Below are 17,287 nucleotides of genomic sequence, written 5' to 3'. Positions count from 1 at the left end.
GCTATTAAAGAGTGAAAAGGAAAATGCTTCTCATATATTCGAATTTAGATTCTTCAGTAATTTATCAAAGGAATTATAAGCTTTATTTAGGAGAAGAGTTACAAATCTGCAGGTCAAGGTGGGTGTGTGTAGTTTATGACTACATGGGTGTAGAACATACGGATAAAAGACTTGATATTAATACACTCAAGACAGAGCTTGGTAAGAAACTTTTTTGAAAAATACTCTGGATTCCTCATGCTTGCCAAATGTTCACACACTTTTCCTATTTTTCTCAGAGAGGGCCCAGATTCAACAGAACACTTAACCACTTTCTTCACAAAAAGGCTTCAGTGACCCTAAAAATAAACATACTGGGTTAGCCCAGAAGTCCTTCCATTCCGATGTCATTTTTCAAACAGCGGCTGGTGAGAGGCACTCTATTCATTTCTATCTACCTACAGATTATGAATTTTTCTTCTTGACTAACAGCTATTACGTCCACGTTGTCCCCCATACTTTTCAGGAAGGGACAAAAAAGTGGAAAAATCTTTTATGCTTATATCACTCCAGGCAGTCCTGGAGGAAGACTTCAGTATATTGGAAAGCAGGGAAGGTGACTCTTTCCTTGCATTAGGAGGAACTGATGCATCATGAAGCATGCTGAGAGGGTCAAAAACAACAGTCTGATCCAGCCCAAGGACATTCCTCTGACTGTTACTCATCCAGGAAATTGGGTAGACCAACAAGTCGGGTCACAATAGAAGGCATTTGCTATTATTGAGACCTTTGAGAATCACCATCCACAAGCTAAGCAAAATCAAAGAAGGATGCAATACCAGCACCCCTCATTTCACACACACAGTTAGGAACTAATACAACATTAGTGTTCAAATTACATTAACATTCAAAAATCATTTGTTCAGAGATGCATACCTTCTTTGTCCTTTTCTCCTAGCCTGTTCTTGTCCTTTTCCTAAAATCCAGGAGGCTTCGATACTATCCTACGGATTTCAAGATGTGAAAAGCAGAAATCTAGGAAATAAAACAGACCTAAGGGAGTGTTAGAAAAAGAAACCATATTACTCACATCAATGTCTGAAAATTTTCATAGTCTGTGGGACGGGAACACAAGAATTGAATTAGTCAAAACTCAGTATTTCAATTTTTCTAAGCATGTTCACATTTCAAAATTTCCTTTTGCTCAGAAATAAAAATGCCTATCTTAAGGAAAATTCTGATATGAAAAATAAAAAAATAAATTATAATGTATATGTTTAATTTAGATAACATTCCAGCTTGAAAACTCACAGGTAGCTGCACTTTCATTTAGATGTATTTACTTTATAACTTGTATTTGTACTACTTTTACCTTGTAGAGGTCAACACAAAAGATGCAACACAACTGCTAGAAAAGCATGATACATAGATCATTATTCTAGTCTCAGAGCAAAGGCTACTATTTGCTGACACAACTCTAACTAGTACCTAATTAATCCAGTTGGAAAATCAAAGGGTACTGAAAAGAAGCTGGTCTTCTAATTAGTACATCAAGTGCTAATCCCTTCTTCTTGAGTGATAAAACTTCCTCACTGGTAGAAACTCTGATCTAAGAAGTAAGAGAGAATTAAAATAATTACAAGGATACTTGTGATTAATGAATTAAAAATACAAAAAATAATCAATATTGATATTGTTTCTGATCATGTGATGTGCACTATATTACAACATCAGGAAATAACTACATATTTATATATGTCTAAGTATCAACAGGGCACTTCCTAAAGGAAGAAGATTTCTGTTGCTATCTACTATAGTAATTTTATTGCATTTGGTGATGAATTTCTATGAGAAAATATTTTCTCTCTTCTTTCTTGTACTTTGATTTATTTTTTAAATTGAATACTAGGTTTTCTCAAGCTTCTCTCATTCTCTATTAAGATCACTGGAATTTAGACTATAAGGTAATACTATAAATTAAAAAACTAATCAATCTGAAGTTTGCACGTAATCAGATTCAATTAATCTAGGAGTATAAAAGTTTCTGAGTATTCATGAAAAATTCTCACTCTCAAAGAGCCAAAAGCCATTTTTTTCCCTGCCCATAGGTCTGGTGATCTACAGGAAAGTATCACAGTCTCTGCTATGGTCCTTTCTCGTAATAAAAGCTGAGACCTCAGGATGAAATTAACTCTGATTTCAAAGTGACCATAAGCAATATTATCTATGTATATTTAATCTTTGTATTTCTGTCCTTTGCCTGTTCATATTTTTACTTGATAATGAGAGCAATCATGTAAAGAGAACAGAATCCTGCTCCTCTATAATAATGAAGTTATTTTCATTTAAATTTCTTCACCCTTCTAACTTACAGCTAGTACTGAGACGAAGTACTGAGCTGACAAAAATAAGATATATTTTCTTATTGTATTTTTAGTGCTTTTAGAATCTCATCTACTAAACAAAGATCTTGTCTGTCCACCACAAAATTGCCAACTCCACTAGTTATTGAAGAACATATTTTATCAACACAGCATTGTACAACTTGTAGGAAGACTATGAACCACAGACATTAAGAGAACAATAAGGAAAGATTATACTGGAGATATCTTCAGTTCCTAATCATGACTAACAAACCCTGGAAAGAAGAGCGATATGCCTTTTTTCAAAGTTAAAAGCTTTGTTACGTTTTTGTGTTAGATTCTATTAGAAACATTATATTATGAATGATTCAAGATGAAGGATCCATGTCAGTGGAAAAATAGTAATAAAACTCCCACACATGTATTTACACAGCAAAACTCTGCAGTCTAAACCCAAAGGGTGTTTTACAAATCTGGACTGTTGGTTTATTTTTGTTGTTTTGTTTTTGTTTTTTAATGAAGTGAACATTCCTTGGTCTCTCATGAGTTACGCAATTATCCAGTGTTCATAATACTTGGATTACTTCCCATCAGTTTATTATTCTACACTTCTGCTACACCAGGTAGAGAAGCACTTATAAGAGGTGAGACATTTCTGTCTCACCTCTAGAGCTAGAGCACTAGCATATGAACAATCTTTCCTCTTGGGAGAAAGTTTCTGGGTCAAAGTCTTTGCTAGCAAAGAGATTTTAAAGGACTGACTGGAGCATATTGGGTTAGGTTAAGAACAGAGGACTGCACATCATGTTAAAGATATTTGCCTAGCAATTGGGCGAGGATAAAAACAGCAAAGCAGAACAACAGTGTACATACGTACAAATATATATTTATTTATTTATATATTTGCATATCTCCTCACACATGCAAGAGATGTGCTTCTTGATTTTCTATATCTATTTGGTGACTCAGCACTGCACCAGTTTGGTCAGTAAGCAACTTCTTGGCAATTTTTAAAAAATAATCTTCATACTTTCATATTTTCAGATCAGTATAAGAGTTGTCAGTAATAAATACTAATTAATAAATACTAATAAGAATTATATAGCTATACCACTAATAATCATGCATGTAGGCCTGTGCCTCTGCTCTTGCAGTCTCTCATTTGCCTTCAGTTGGGTTTTTCAGAATTGTTTGGGTTTTAACTACACATTGTGCCACAGAACAACCTCTGTTAATTGAGAAGATACCCATCATTCCTTCTCAGTTAAAAGGACATAATAAATTCTCTCCTAGAAAAGCTGAATGCAGTCTGAATTCAAGTCAAAGCAATACGGGGTACTTTAAAGTAAAATCAGGTTGTAAGCTTAAGGATAAAAATCCTTCAGAGAGCTTCCGTTTATCAGCCACAAAGCTTCTGTAAAACAATATCATATAGTGCCTCTTACATAACTTTAGTAAAATTATTGGGAATAAAGTATAAGCAAGTTAATGAAAAAGAGAAAGGAAATTTCTAGTGATTATAAATCTTCTGAGATTCTTACGAAAATTATTTGCTTTGTGTTCCTAGAAGTGTCTAAAATGATGTTTCAAAAACTTTTTCTATCTTGAGATTATAGAAGTTTAGCGATGAGGGGCATCTTAAAAAGAATGTTATTTGTAAATAAGCGTGTCTATTTTGTTGAACTATAACCAAGAGAAGTAGCAGAAGGTAATCAGCAAATAATCTAATGAGTAGCATTGCTTTAGCGTTTATCATTAAAACACTTAATTGTCGTGCTATTTTTCTGTGCTGTCTTAATAAAGACTTTTTAGTACCATAATTTAAATGCCACTGCATAGTGACAAAGTTTAATTACCGACCTCAGTTGCACCACATAAACATTACCTGCTAAATTATACAACCTCTACATTCAAATAGGCAAGGCAACATGACAAGCACAGAAATTGAATGGCAGTGGCTATTCTAATATTACTTTTGATTTACTAGTTCTATTTGAATTTAAAACAAATGAAACTGAATAAGCATCAGTTATTAAAAACTGTAATTAAGGACAACATATCAGGAAATTATTTTTGTAATTATTTAAATGATCTTACACTTCTACTACTAACTGCACCAAACAAGCTACTCTCTGACAGACAACATTGCTGAAATGTGGTGATTATTGGTAAGGGGAGACAGAAACTAATTGGATAGCAAACTCCAGTACGCTGAAGAGAAAAGAATCAAGTCATAGTAATAGATCTCAACTCCTACAGAAAGATTATGTTATTTCCAGTAATTAAACAGAGCAGACAGGATTTGATTCTTGAAAGTTTCAGCTAAACCCTCTCTGTAACACACTCTGTGAACTTCATAGAACGCAATTTATTAATCTCAGAAGGATAACCGTCTGCTATGGTTGTGGTAGAACTGAACACATCTTCAGGGAGCCTAGATACTTCAAATCAAGTATTTCAGATAATAAGAGATGAGAAGTAATCAAAAGAAATTTGAACTACTCTAAATCTGACTGCATGGTAGAAACCTCTGATAAGAGAAAGAAAATGAAAATTACAGGCAAAAATGATAACAGGGAGAAATACAAACAGGAAAAAAAAGGTGAATTATGGTTGGCAATTCATGGAAATTTGGATGACAAAAAATTCAATTCTTCCCTTACAAAAGGTGTAATTTTGGCCATGGATTCAATGAAGTAAAGGCAAAAATAAGACAGGAAAGCAATCAAAATAATGAAAATAATATCAAGTACATTCTTTTAAATAGAAATAATAATTGGATAAATATTGATAGAAGTCAATAAACCTAGAGAATTATCAAATCCAAAATGAAAACATGAAAATAGATTATACCAAAAATACTGTATAAAGAATGAAGGACTCCAAATACAAATAGCATATTACTTTTCTTTGGTAAACCTGAAAGTACTTACTCTCTACATTGAGACCAGGAAAGAGATGTTTATGATTGCAGTCTACCTGTGTATCTAAAAGGCTATTACAAATTATAATAATTTCTTTCATTTATTACTTAACTTACAACATATGTTTGAGGGGAAAAAAGTGTAGTTAGAAAGCAAGGAGAAAGCTATTCCTCTCTCTTGTGACTTGAGGTGTGAGTATGAATCTTCAAAAGGAAAGTGAAGAACTTGTGTATCTCAAGGAACAGACCTAAATGCAAACTTCAAAAGGGATAAAAAGGAAGAATTATTCCTCAAGCCACAGAGAAAAACATTTGGAGTTTGTACAATTCAGCAACCCGTTCTCCCAACCCAAGGTTCCAGACTGCTCAGTAGGACTGGAACAAACGTCATTCTGACAAGATCCTTTGGTCAAAGTAGGGATTTATTTTTTAACCTTTTATTGATTGTGTTTTACTCAGAATTTCCTGAGGTATTTTAACCTAATATACTATCTTGTAATTCTAACCAAGACCAATTTTAAATACTGAGCTTTTGGCAAGTCACTTTAAAGAAGAGGAGCAAAACACCAATTCTTGTCAGTGCTCTGCCTGATGAAGAGATCTGCCTCAAACAGCTGAGAGTCATAAAAAGAATATGTTAGGCATCATAATTTCTTAGCATGAAATGTTCAATGAAAGAATGATAAACCACTTTCCTAAGTAATAAATGACAGCAGCAATCTACAGAATATTAAGCAACATTTACCAGGCCTAAATAACTTATATTCAAAATCTTGGCCCTAAAGGTAAAAGCTTTTTTTCAGTTGTATTTTTATCAGCAGCAATGTGAACATGTAACAAATGATGCAATATGAAAGTGTAAAACAATAGCATTAAGCTACTAGACTTCACTATCATAGTGTCTCATCAGGTCACAGATATCAGACAACGTACTTGCTGGGATTGGAATATTTGTGGAACAAGTAAAATTAAAAATATTAAGACTATATCAAGTAAAAAAATAACATCTAAACTACTTCTCCACTCACTAGGCATGGCCTGAATAGATTCCATACCTTGACATAAATATTCTAATTCATTATCAAAACACACTACAAACTCTTTAGTTTTACTTTTTAGTGATTCATTGTTTCGTGGGTATCCTCTGACAGTTATAGCACATTTCAGTTTTATGGGATCACTGGCTGATACGCCTGTAATTTTCCTCTGTGGAAGAATTTATGCACAGCTTCAGTGGCATGACAATTGATAAAATACTATAATTCTTATAGATAATATTTTGATGCCACTGTCACCTACTCCTGAGAATGCCAGATACATTACTCAGCATGTGAAGCATTTACCCAGGGACTAATAATAAAGCAGCTTACAATAAAAATATTACAATTAATTTGCCATTGAAACAACTCAGAAAAATGGGCCTGTTACCATCTGTATTGTAGAGATGATGAACAAAAGCAAAGATGAGAGTCATTCACCCAGTAAGTCCATACTAGGGTCAGAAAAGAAATGCAGAAACTCCCATTTACAACATACACATTCCCAATGTCATCTCTTTAAAAACAAATCAAATTGAGTAAGTGTTAATTATTCATTGGGATAGGGTTTGTAAACTACCATAAAGAGCCCCACTGGGCTTAGGAGGAGCAGGAATGACAAAGGCTAGAAAGACATAGGAGGACAGAGCACACTATTATACAGCAATATTAATTAATAATTCAACTATGGTTTATTTTTAATAGGTTATAAAGCCATTCGAGGTTAATAAACTCATTGATCTTCAACCTTGCATTGCAGTAGGTACAAGATATATTGCTTCCTAAAAAATGAATGCCCCAACATCACCTTTGAAAATGAACATGTTATTTCATAAGAATAACTCAGTTTATTGCACGTTATCCTTCACCTGGCAAAGCGGATAATTAATTAGCTATAAAACTCTGGGTATGCAATCCACTGTAAAATAAGTCAATATTTATCTTTTCTTGAGTTCAAGAGAAGATAACCTCAGAGAAATTGGATTTTTCATAAGCAGGTCTCCCAGCAGCAGGTGTAGCATTTCAGTCTTAAAATCTACTATCGGAACTGCTGGGTGATCCGTGGCACTCACACAATACCAAGAGCATATGGAGACCCATTTGCATGCAAAACTAATTTAAACACAGAAATTCTGAGCCCTTAAGAGGAAAGAGTTGCAAATCATAAATTTGCACAAGCAAATATCCACAGTTATGGGGGGTTTGGCAGTGATGTTGTAAAGCATGTGCTAAAGTCCTTTAAATTCACAGTTCCTTTGCATGCAAAATGGCCAGTATGCAAATCTCAAATCTGGGTTCTACAGACTCCTTTCTCTGTTATTATGATGTGCAATAAATCTAAAATTAGTGGCACCAACCATGAAGCTAGAGGTTTGTTAGGTAGCTTGCTGTTCTGGTTGATACTTAGTCACCAAGGAAATCACCAAGACTTTTCCATAATAAATTTCCATATAAATTCAGGAGCCTGTAAAGCTAAAGTATTAGAAATACTGAGAACATAATCAGAATGAAGAGGACATGGTTGTCACAGGAACATGGATACTTACAGCATACCTAGAGTAAAGGGTTAGTCACTCGTCAACAGATCTCTGCATAGAGTAGTGACTCAGATTTTATGAATACCCATCTGGGGCCATCAGTGGGTGGTTAATGGAAACATAATCATAACAAACATTACTGTTTAACCCTGCTGTTTAAGTAACATTGTGTGATTGAAAGCACAGAATTATTTACCCTTATGACTGTGCATTCCATGTACAGTCTACCTTTGGTAATAAATTACCATAACATTTTGCTAAAACAATTTATGTTTTTTATTTGAAATGTTAATTTATGAGTGTCCCTTTGGATTGCATAAACTGAATCTCAGGAAAACTTTTTACCTTGTTGCACAGACCAATATTCTTTGCTTAACACAGACATACTGAATTTTAAAATACTAAACACACTACATAAATACTGCAGACATAATATTCAATTATGCTGTACATGGTATACTGTCTCAGTAGGGTCTGCAACATCCTGATGCACAATAATCTATTTAAAAACACACTGACTTATTTCTTTTATCCTATAAACACACATTCTTGAATCTATTACTTTAAATTATATACTAGTTTCATATGAAATATGTAGATTTCTTATTTTTCTATAAATCTATTTTAACACAGACTGTGAAGCTCAATGAGACATAAACCATTAATCCACATTAAGTAAACATGCCAGAAATTAAAGATTTATTACTAATCAACTAGATTTTCTTACAGTTAAGGAATCACCACATTCTTGTTATCCATAGACTCTGCTTCCTTAAAATACTGAGTTAAGTGGTTAATTAAAAAAAAACAAGCAAAAAGAATTAATGTTCCGCCATAATTCCTAACATGCTGTTCAGAACAAAATAGATCTACAGACATCTATTGTGGACTTCTACTGTTTTAACAAAGATGTTGCATATTTGGAAAATAAAAGGTTAATATTATGATGAAACACTTCTGCTTTCATGTTCTAAGAATGAGAAATAAAATTGAGACCTTGCCCAAAGAAATAGTGCTACTGATTTTAAAGAGAAAATTGAATCTATTTGTCTTCTCTGCTTATTAATTGAAACCTGTCTTATGAGGTACAGAAGAATTTCTTATCCCAGAAGCAAGTCAGGTGTATTTATGTAGAGATACAAGTGCACAAAGCATATGTTCTTGTAACCAAATACACTAAGCTACAGCAACCTATGAAAATAGTCATATATTAAACAAATACAATTTATGCAGTGTAAAGTGGGATTACTTCTTATAAGGATCTGTAGCATCAGCCCCATTTGCAGTTAGTCTTGTTAGAGTGCATTGCCAGAATGTGTATGACTAATATCTTGCAAGAAAAATTCATTTTATTTTTTGCTTTTTGTTAAAAAGGAAAGGAGGCTAATAGGAGCTGTTTCATTGGTTTAAAGGCACAGATTTTTTTCAGAAAAAAATATTAATGGTAATTTTTAATCAAAGCTAGAATATATAGGAGGTGCAGTGTCTCATGGCTAGACAATTTTCAGCTGTTAATCATGCAGTCTTATTTACAGAAGAAGTTTTTACATATATACATATATGTATATACAATAGAAACGGTATTAAAATGTAAAGCAGGAACAACACATTACGATTCCCATCTATATTTGTAACGAAGCACAGGCTGTGTCTACTGAATGTGCAGTACCTATGATCCACAAAAAAGGGATACCAAAATCCTTTGATTTATTGAGTAACTATGTGCTGGATGCAAAACTGCGAGGTCAGATCCAAAGTTATCCATTCCCTGTTACAAGGCCAAGGTCCATTATCCTGCACTTCTATATCCCCTTCTAGAGGATGGATTTTGGGGGACAGGGCTCAAGACATTAGTTAAGGTCAAGGAGAAGCATGGCACTCTCAGCCAGAGTTGCTCATGAAAAAGTGAGAAGGGCAGTAATATTGAAAGGGGAAGAGGAAAGTCTTACATAGGGCTTCAGAATGCATTCTGCACAGACGCTCTGCGTCTCTCTGTTCACCCTTAGCCACCCAGGGAGTTTCTTTTAAGGCACAGCTTCTGTTTCTCTGAAGTTATGAAGGTAGATAAAACTGATTTAGCCATTGTTTTCACTACACAGAACATCATTTTTGACCTCTGCTATGACTAGTGATAGTAGAGAAAAAAAAAAGTATTCTTTTTAAGTTCTAAAAATGAAATATTTGCTTGGCCTATATGAAGGCCAGTGGGTTTGCTGCTGCTTCCACACTTTCCTAGCAACCACAGGAACTACCACAAAGTGACTCCTGGGTTATCGGTCCTTTTGTTCAGCCCCTCAACTCAACTCACTCTTGCTTCATACAAGAAAAGGCTACCAGAGTAATGCATTTTTTAAAGAGGTTAACTTACACAGTTGTTAATAGAAATGAGGCAAGCAGTCTAGAGCAGTAACTGAACTGTCTTCATTACATATCCGTACTTATATCAAGATATCAGAGATACTTTACATATACAAAGAAGGATCCCTCAGAATTTCATATTTCTGTGTTTCAGAACTATCACCTCCAGACACTTGCTATTATTTGAGATGATTTAGCCTAGTCCTTTCACTGACTCAGTAAATTATGGGTATACGTTCAGTAAGCAGCAGGCATAATTTTAAGCTATTTTCCTACCTTATTTGTTTGAAGAATTAGCTATTGGTGATGACTATGTTCTTAAGTTTCCTAACTCTTGATGCAGTCTCAAGGATTTCTAATTGTATTTCTGGTATTCAAGTGCATTTTTTTTTTGTAAAAAGTTGATTTCACAGGCCAATTCTTTTTCTTCTAGGACAGTCTTTTTCTGCTTCAGTTCCAGTTTGAAAAATTTACACTAGCTGTCCAGTAAGACCATTTGTCAAGCTTATGTATTTGTACTTGTGAGGCAATATGCCTTTCTCAGATTGAAAATAACTGAAAAGTATAAATATAAACTATTTTGCAACTTCAAGAGAAAATTCATTTTCATATATATATGAGAATATACAAAGAAAAGCTGAGCAGTTCTGAAATTTATCATGAAAAACACAATCCATATCTCAGAAAGTGTCCTAGCAGCATTTATAAATATACTCCACATTTGTTTTCTTTCCTGCAGGGTTAAAACTTACCCAGTTTGCTTGTTTATTATTGCACAAATGCAGCTACTTGCTGTCTGAGGATTTCAGGTGAACACATGCGGCCTGAATGCAGACCAGTCTAGATCTTTGTTTTTGTTTTCATGCAACAGCTTTATTGATACAATTGCTTTCCTTATGTATAAAAACCTCTGCGAGGGCAGGGGAAGCATCACAGTTATCCAGATTACTGATGTTAAAGGAGTGAATATTACTGGCCTACGTGTGCATGTGCAAGAACAGAAAGAGCACAGATACCATCTGTTTCACATGTCTTCTCCTCTCTCTGCATAAATGCAATCTCCTAGCACATTCTTGACCAGATGGTGAAATGCACTCCTCAGAAATTGAAAGGTGGCAGGACATCAAATGACAGCTTAGATATCCCTTAAAAACCAGTCTATAAATAGAGAAAGGGAGCATGCCAAGTATCAACCTAAGGTTCCTGTTAATGTCTAAGCGAAGCCTGCAAAGCAGAGTCTTACACAGAAATTCTCTTGAGATGAACAGTGTAGAGCAAAGCCTTAAAAGGTCAATCTTGCTCTTAAGGTTACATATGAGCTTTCTAAATGCTCAGTCAGCGTTAGGAACATTAACCATCACTTCAGTCAATCACAATTTTAAAAGGTTACAAAAGCACTGCCTGAGACATGGTTAAGACATAATGATTTATAATATATCAATCCCTGGTAGAGACTCAATACTTTCCTTTCACAGTTCCTCCTCGAAAGGTTTATTTTACACCTAAAAAATCTCTAAAAGATGCTATCAATAAAACATATTGGTCTGGTAAAAGTCAATTTGACCTTTGCAGGTTTGTATAGTTTTCTGAAAGCTTGACTTTAATTACAGTCTTATTCAACTGTTTTATCCTGAAAATAATATTATTTTAAATGTCTAGCCAGCACTGGTTGACTCCCATTTTCCTATTCCTAATGGGACTTACACTAGGTTTATCTGTTACCCTATCAGTTTTAATCTCATTAGGTAAGGAGACTGTATTTGCAACAGCTTATTTCAGATTCCTGTCCTCTAATACCTTGCTTCTGGGCAAGATTTGGGAGTAAGTCTATGTCTAAACACAAATGTTTCAGCCTAAGTAACAGCAAAATCATATATAAAATCAACCCCAGAAACAAGAAATAAAGATTCAGTCTTGTGGTGGTGTTGTTTTCCTTGTGCTGTTAAAAGTGATGTAATTTTATATTATAATTTATGACACCTGAATGTAATAATCTATTCCCCATTCATTTGAACATTTAAAAGAATTGCTCTGACATGATCTACGGGATGTTGATTTGCAAAAAAAACCAATATTGTCTAAAATTTTTGAGTCTTCATTTGTCAAAATATCCTACTGCTATTAAAAATACATAATTTATCATAATTTTGGAAAAATACTTTCCCCCCAAATTCAAGAAAAACAACAAAATCCAGAAGGATTGTATTTCTGTCAGTTTTGATCATCAACTTGTAAGCTTTGTATACAAAATTTTGCTTACATGAGTATTCAGATGCAATTGCTGGAACTCCGTACCTGAATGTTTATGTACCTGTATATGTTTCTAGAAAGTACCTGACTTACTTCTCGGTGATTCTTTAGTCTTAATTTCTTCCTATTACACTAAAAATAAAAGAATCCCATAGTTTCCAGAAGTCACCAGCATTTACTCTGGCTTCCAAAGGCTAACAAAAATAATATTGTGACATTTCTGTTAATTAAGACATGTAGTGCAATTTTGAAGTCCACTGATGCCAATGAAAAGACTCTCATTTAACAGGTATTGGATTAGGGCCACAGCTAACATCCAGTCCTATTCATTAGATTTCCTTTTTCTTCCATTCTCTCAAAATAATTCTTTTAAGAGACATGCAGTTGTTTGGAATAAAACATACAGACTTTGAAGCTTATTAATGGGTTCCTGGTAGTTGCTGCCATTTTAATGAATCAAGTGAATGACACTAAATGATGCATTAATACAGTAATGACCGGCGGGATTATTGCTCACATGATGTATTAACAATGAACTGGCCAGCAGGAATAACACTCCAATAATATATTAAAAACCAACATCTGGCAAGTACCCATGCTAAACCTTCAAGCATTGCAGTGTTAATTATAGTGTTGCTCCCACATTATTAGTGCTTTGTGTTTGCATTTATGGTTTTAAAATAGGACGTACTTCATATTTATCAGGATCATAGCAGTGGACTTTTTAAAAAATCATGTGTACTGAGGACTGAAGGACAGATATTACAGCCTTTGGGGTAAAAAAAAAGAGAGACTTAGAAAACTGTATTTTGAAACATAAGTAAGAAATCTTTTATATTATGTAAAAGAACACCTCTTGGAAGACATTTCCAGTGTGTATAACTGCCCGATCTCTTTCAGACTCCAGATCTAAATGGAATATATATTTCAGAAAATTCTACTAATTACAGCTCTAAAATCCTCACATCTTTTCCTTTGTCTTCTTCTCATGTATCCCTGTTGCTTTTTTGTTTGAGGGGAAGATGTTTTTTCCTCACCTCTGCTTTTAACATTGCCTTTGATTCTCACTGTGTAGTATTATACATTCAGTCAGTGTTCTAGAAAGCAACCAGCTACAATACGCAAAATTGAAGAAAAAAAAAATCCAAAATAATGTTCTCTCGCAGGAAACTTTTCCCAGGAACGTATCAATTTGGCCACATTTCTTAAACACAGTTGCATTAGGTGTCTTGATAAGGCTTATTGGAATGCAACAGTTTGATTACAATATTAAAAAGTAGAAGTTAGAATGAAACATATTGAATGGTCCAAAACAAATATTGTATTTCATGAGATTCTGAAATTCTGAGACTAACCAATGCCAGCCACTGATGGAGAAGTTTCTGATGCTCCCGCTGAATCAGCATAATTGTACTCCTCAATATAAATGCTGAAATACTGCAGTCCTTAGTCAAAGGTAATATACCATGTCTCAAACCCATAGCTTAACACCAATCCTGATGAGTATTCAGGATCATTTTACGGGAGTTGAAAGGTTTCTTCTTACCTGCTGAAATACTGGAGTGATTTTTGTCATCTGGCATTATGTATGTCTGTGTCTTTATTTTCTTCTCTATTTCTGTGTTAAAAGGTTCCTGAAATTTCTCCTTAGAAGCAAAAACAGAAGTGGAGCTCCAAGTAAACACTTTCTTCAGTTCATCCTACAGATCTAAAGACTACTTGCAACTTTTGTTGTGATTTTTTAGAATGCAGGAAATGTGTTTATTTTTTGCTGGGATGCAGAGTTCTGCAAAGTAGAGTAATGAGAAATCATCAGACTTTCTAAACTTCTTCATATTTTCAAATAAAACATAACACTGTAAATAGATCACAATAAATCATATATTTCACAATCTTAATGCAAATTTACATTTCAAAATGTAAAAAAATGGGATCAAGTGAGTATACCAATGAAGAATTTTCCACATCTTAAGTAAGAAAGTAACTAAAATTTAACACTTCAAATACAAAGGAATTTAAAAAAATTACTCTACTTCTTAGCAAATAGCTGTAAAAATTATTTGCAGTAATGAAAAATGACCTACTGTGAAATATTAATGAAGAATTTAATAATGTGGCCCATTAAAGTACATGGCAAAGTTCCCACTAATTTAATCTGAGTTCGGAGTTTTGTCCTTTGTTAACAAAGCTCTAGAAGAAGGTTGTTACATCAAATGGAAACCATTGATTTTATCATGTCAATTTTTAAATTTTGTATTTCTGAAATCAAGACAAAATTCTAACTCTGGGTAAGGAAAATGAAAAGCAGATAGGCTTAACTTTTAAGTGCAGTGAGATTTAACTCACACACTGCCTATACAGTATCATAGATCTAGATTATATTTTTAACATAGAATTAATCTTTAATTTTCATGAAAGGTTAATATACCTAAGTCTGTGTAAGATGAACAGTCAGACCTTCATTACACTGCTCCACAATAAGATTCTCCTAATACAATACAAAAATGGCTCTTCTGATAGTTGTAATTTGTAAATTAATATATATCAATTTGAGTTTTGCGGGTGCAGAATCTTGCACTGGAAAAATTACTGATTTAAAAGCTGTACCAGTGTATTTATGTTCTGTAGGGTTTGTTCTCAAATAATTATTCTGAGACTTTACATCTTGGGCTGTTTTAATCTCTGTTGTGCTACTTTCTTATGTGGACTGCCACAGATTCTGAGCCATCCCAGACTTACACCAGTATAAGTACCTCTGAAATTAAAAAAAAAAAAGTATTTTCTTTCTTTCTAGTTACATCACTTAAGTTCACACTGTAAGAAACAATACCATTGAAAGAAAGCCCAGGCTGCTAAGCCATGCATGACTAGGTTAAATCAAGAAGTGTACTGCTGCCACCACCTATCGGTTATCTGTTTAGGTGTAAAAACCCTATCATTTAGGGAACAGAACGGAAGCTGATCAGAAAAAAAATAGCAAACATAACAGAAGAATTAGTAAAAAACCATTAAGTTAAAAATCTCAAATTCAAGTAATTAATTGAGAGCAATTTAAAAGTCCATTTAAGCATATGTACAGGAATGAGAAATAAACACATCCAGCTCTTTGTGATTATCATAGTAAGACTACTTCATGGTAGTTGAAACATCTGACAAAGAAATGGATCCTTAATCTGGTAACATAAACAAACTAATTTCTGACAATCCATTCAAGGACTTAATCTAAATTGCCAAGGTAATTAGCCCTGTTTACTGAGGTTTGCCCTATCAACTTTTTCTGGCATTCTAAGAAGGCAAAAGACTTCCAGTATCAGGAAATACAAAAAAATCAGTAAATACATTTACCATCCTGCTATGCACCACTGTATGATGCTGAAGCTATAATAAAGAAATATGAATTAGATTTGTAGCAAGATGAAAACATGGGCAGGGAAGACCAAGAAGTCTGTAGTCCAGTTCAAGTAAACAGCACTTTGTACAGATCAACAACATTTAGTATGGCCAGGACACAGGGACAACCCAGACAGGATTTGCCTGTGCAAGATGGATGAATCAGGGATGCTGCTTACACTGTCTGCACTCTGCAGACTGGCAAATACTAATAAACCAGTTCTGAAGGAGTGTAGGCTACTCTTTATATAAAGTGATAGCAAATACTGAATTTGGCAAGAAATTCAGTAGTGTGCTTTCCAAGCTTCAAAGGGCTTTCTGGGACTGTTTCTGACCCCATTCAATTCAATTCTTTGTAGCATGGCTTCCTTCCAGGAGTTTCAACATGCCATTCATTCAGGGAAATGCGCTTTAAGTCAATGGTAGGTTGCCTGCATAAGAAGTATGAGTTCTGTCTCTATTACCAATTAATCTTTGGAAGCCAGCAATTTATTTTAAAACTAAAGTTACTTTCTAATAGTCCATTTTGCATAGTACACACACAGAAATAGTGATATTTTGTGAGAATTCTAAGACTAGGTTCCAAATCAGGGGTTTGGGGACTTTTTTTTTTTAAATACAAAATCTCGAATGATATTGACAGAAAATAGTACTATTCTCATCCTACTGTTATTTACGAATTTACCACAAAAAATGATAAATACTTTTCAATTGTATTTTTAAATTGATCAGATACAGACAAGAATTAAAAGTCTTGATTTGTCATTGATCAATGTATAAAATAATCTGATATTTTCTGGTTATTGTGGTTTGCTTTGATGTAGCATTGATAAAGTTCTTTCTGTGTCCAAAGAACATTATACCAGAGAATACCTGAGTGAATAGTAAAGCAGCATGGGTGAGGAAAGTGAGATTTCAACAAAACATGTGCCTGTCTTTCCCGACTCAGCTTACAGGGCTTCTTTCAATTCATCCTGAACTCACTTGCTGAATCAGGGTCTGACTGCACACCAAACAGAATGGATAACAAAGGGCAGGAAACTCCGTCACAGTGACTTGTTCATGAACACCCGAGGAATGGAAATCATTCTCAATAAAGAGCCAGACCAGGATGAGCTTACTTATTGAACTGAAACAACCGGGATCGTTTGTGGTAGAAGCTCATTCTTTGTGTGAAGAGGTTGTCAGACTCCGGCCCAAGTAGTTCAGCCACTCTTCACAAAGGGTGAGACAGAGCACCTCCCACTCACACCGAGCAACCTACTGGACACACCACCACCCCAGGAGCAGGACTCCAGTAAGAGGAGGGGGTTTGCAATCTCACCCAAACAGATGAATAAAAGTCTGCCTGCTCGCAGATAATTCCTGAGCAGAAAACAGGGCTAGATTTGTCATGTAGGGGTATTCACTCTGCGACATTCACTCCGCTCTCCACTTGGAACAAACCTT

The sequence above is a fragment of the Chlamydotis macqueenii genome, chromosome 13 (genome assembly GCF_036417535.1).
Source record: "Chlamydotis macqueenii isolate bChlMac1 chromosome 13, bChlMac1.mat, whole genome shotgun sequence".
Taxonomy (NCBI): Eukaryota; Metazoa; Chordata; class Aves; order Otidiformes; family Otididae; genus Chlamydotis; species Chlamydotis macqueenii.
Note: the sequence above shows the minus strand (reverse complement) of the source record.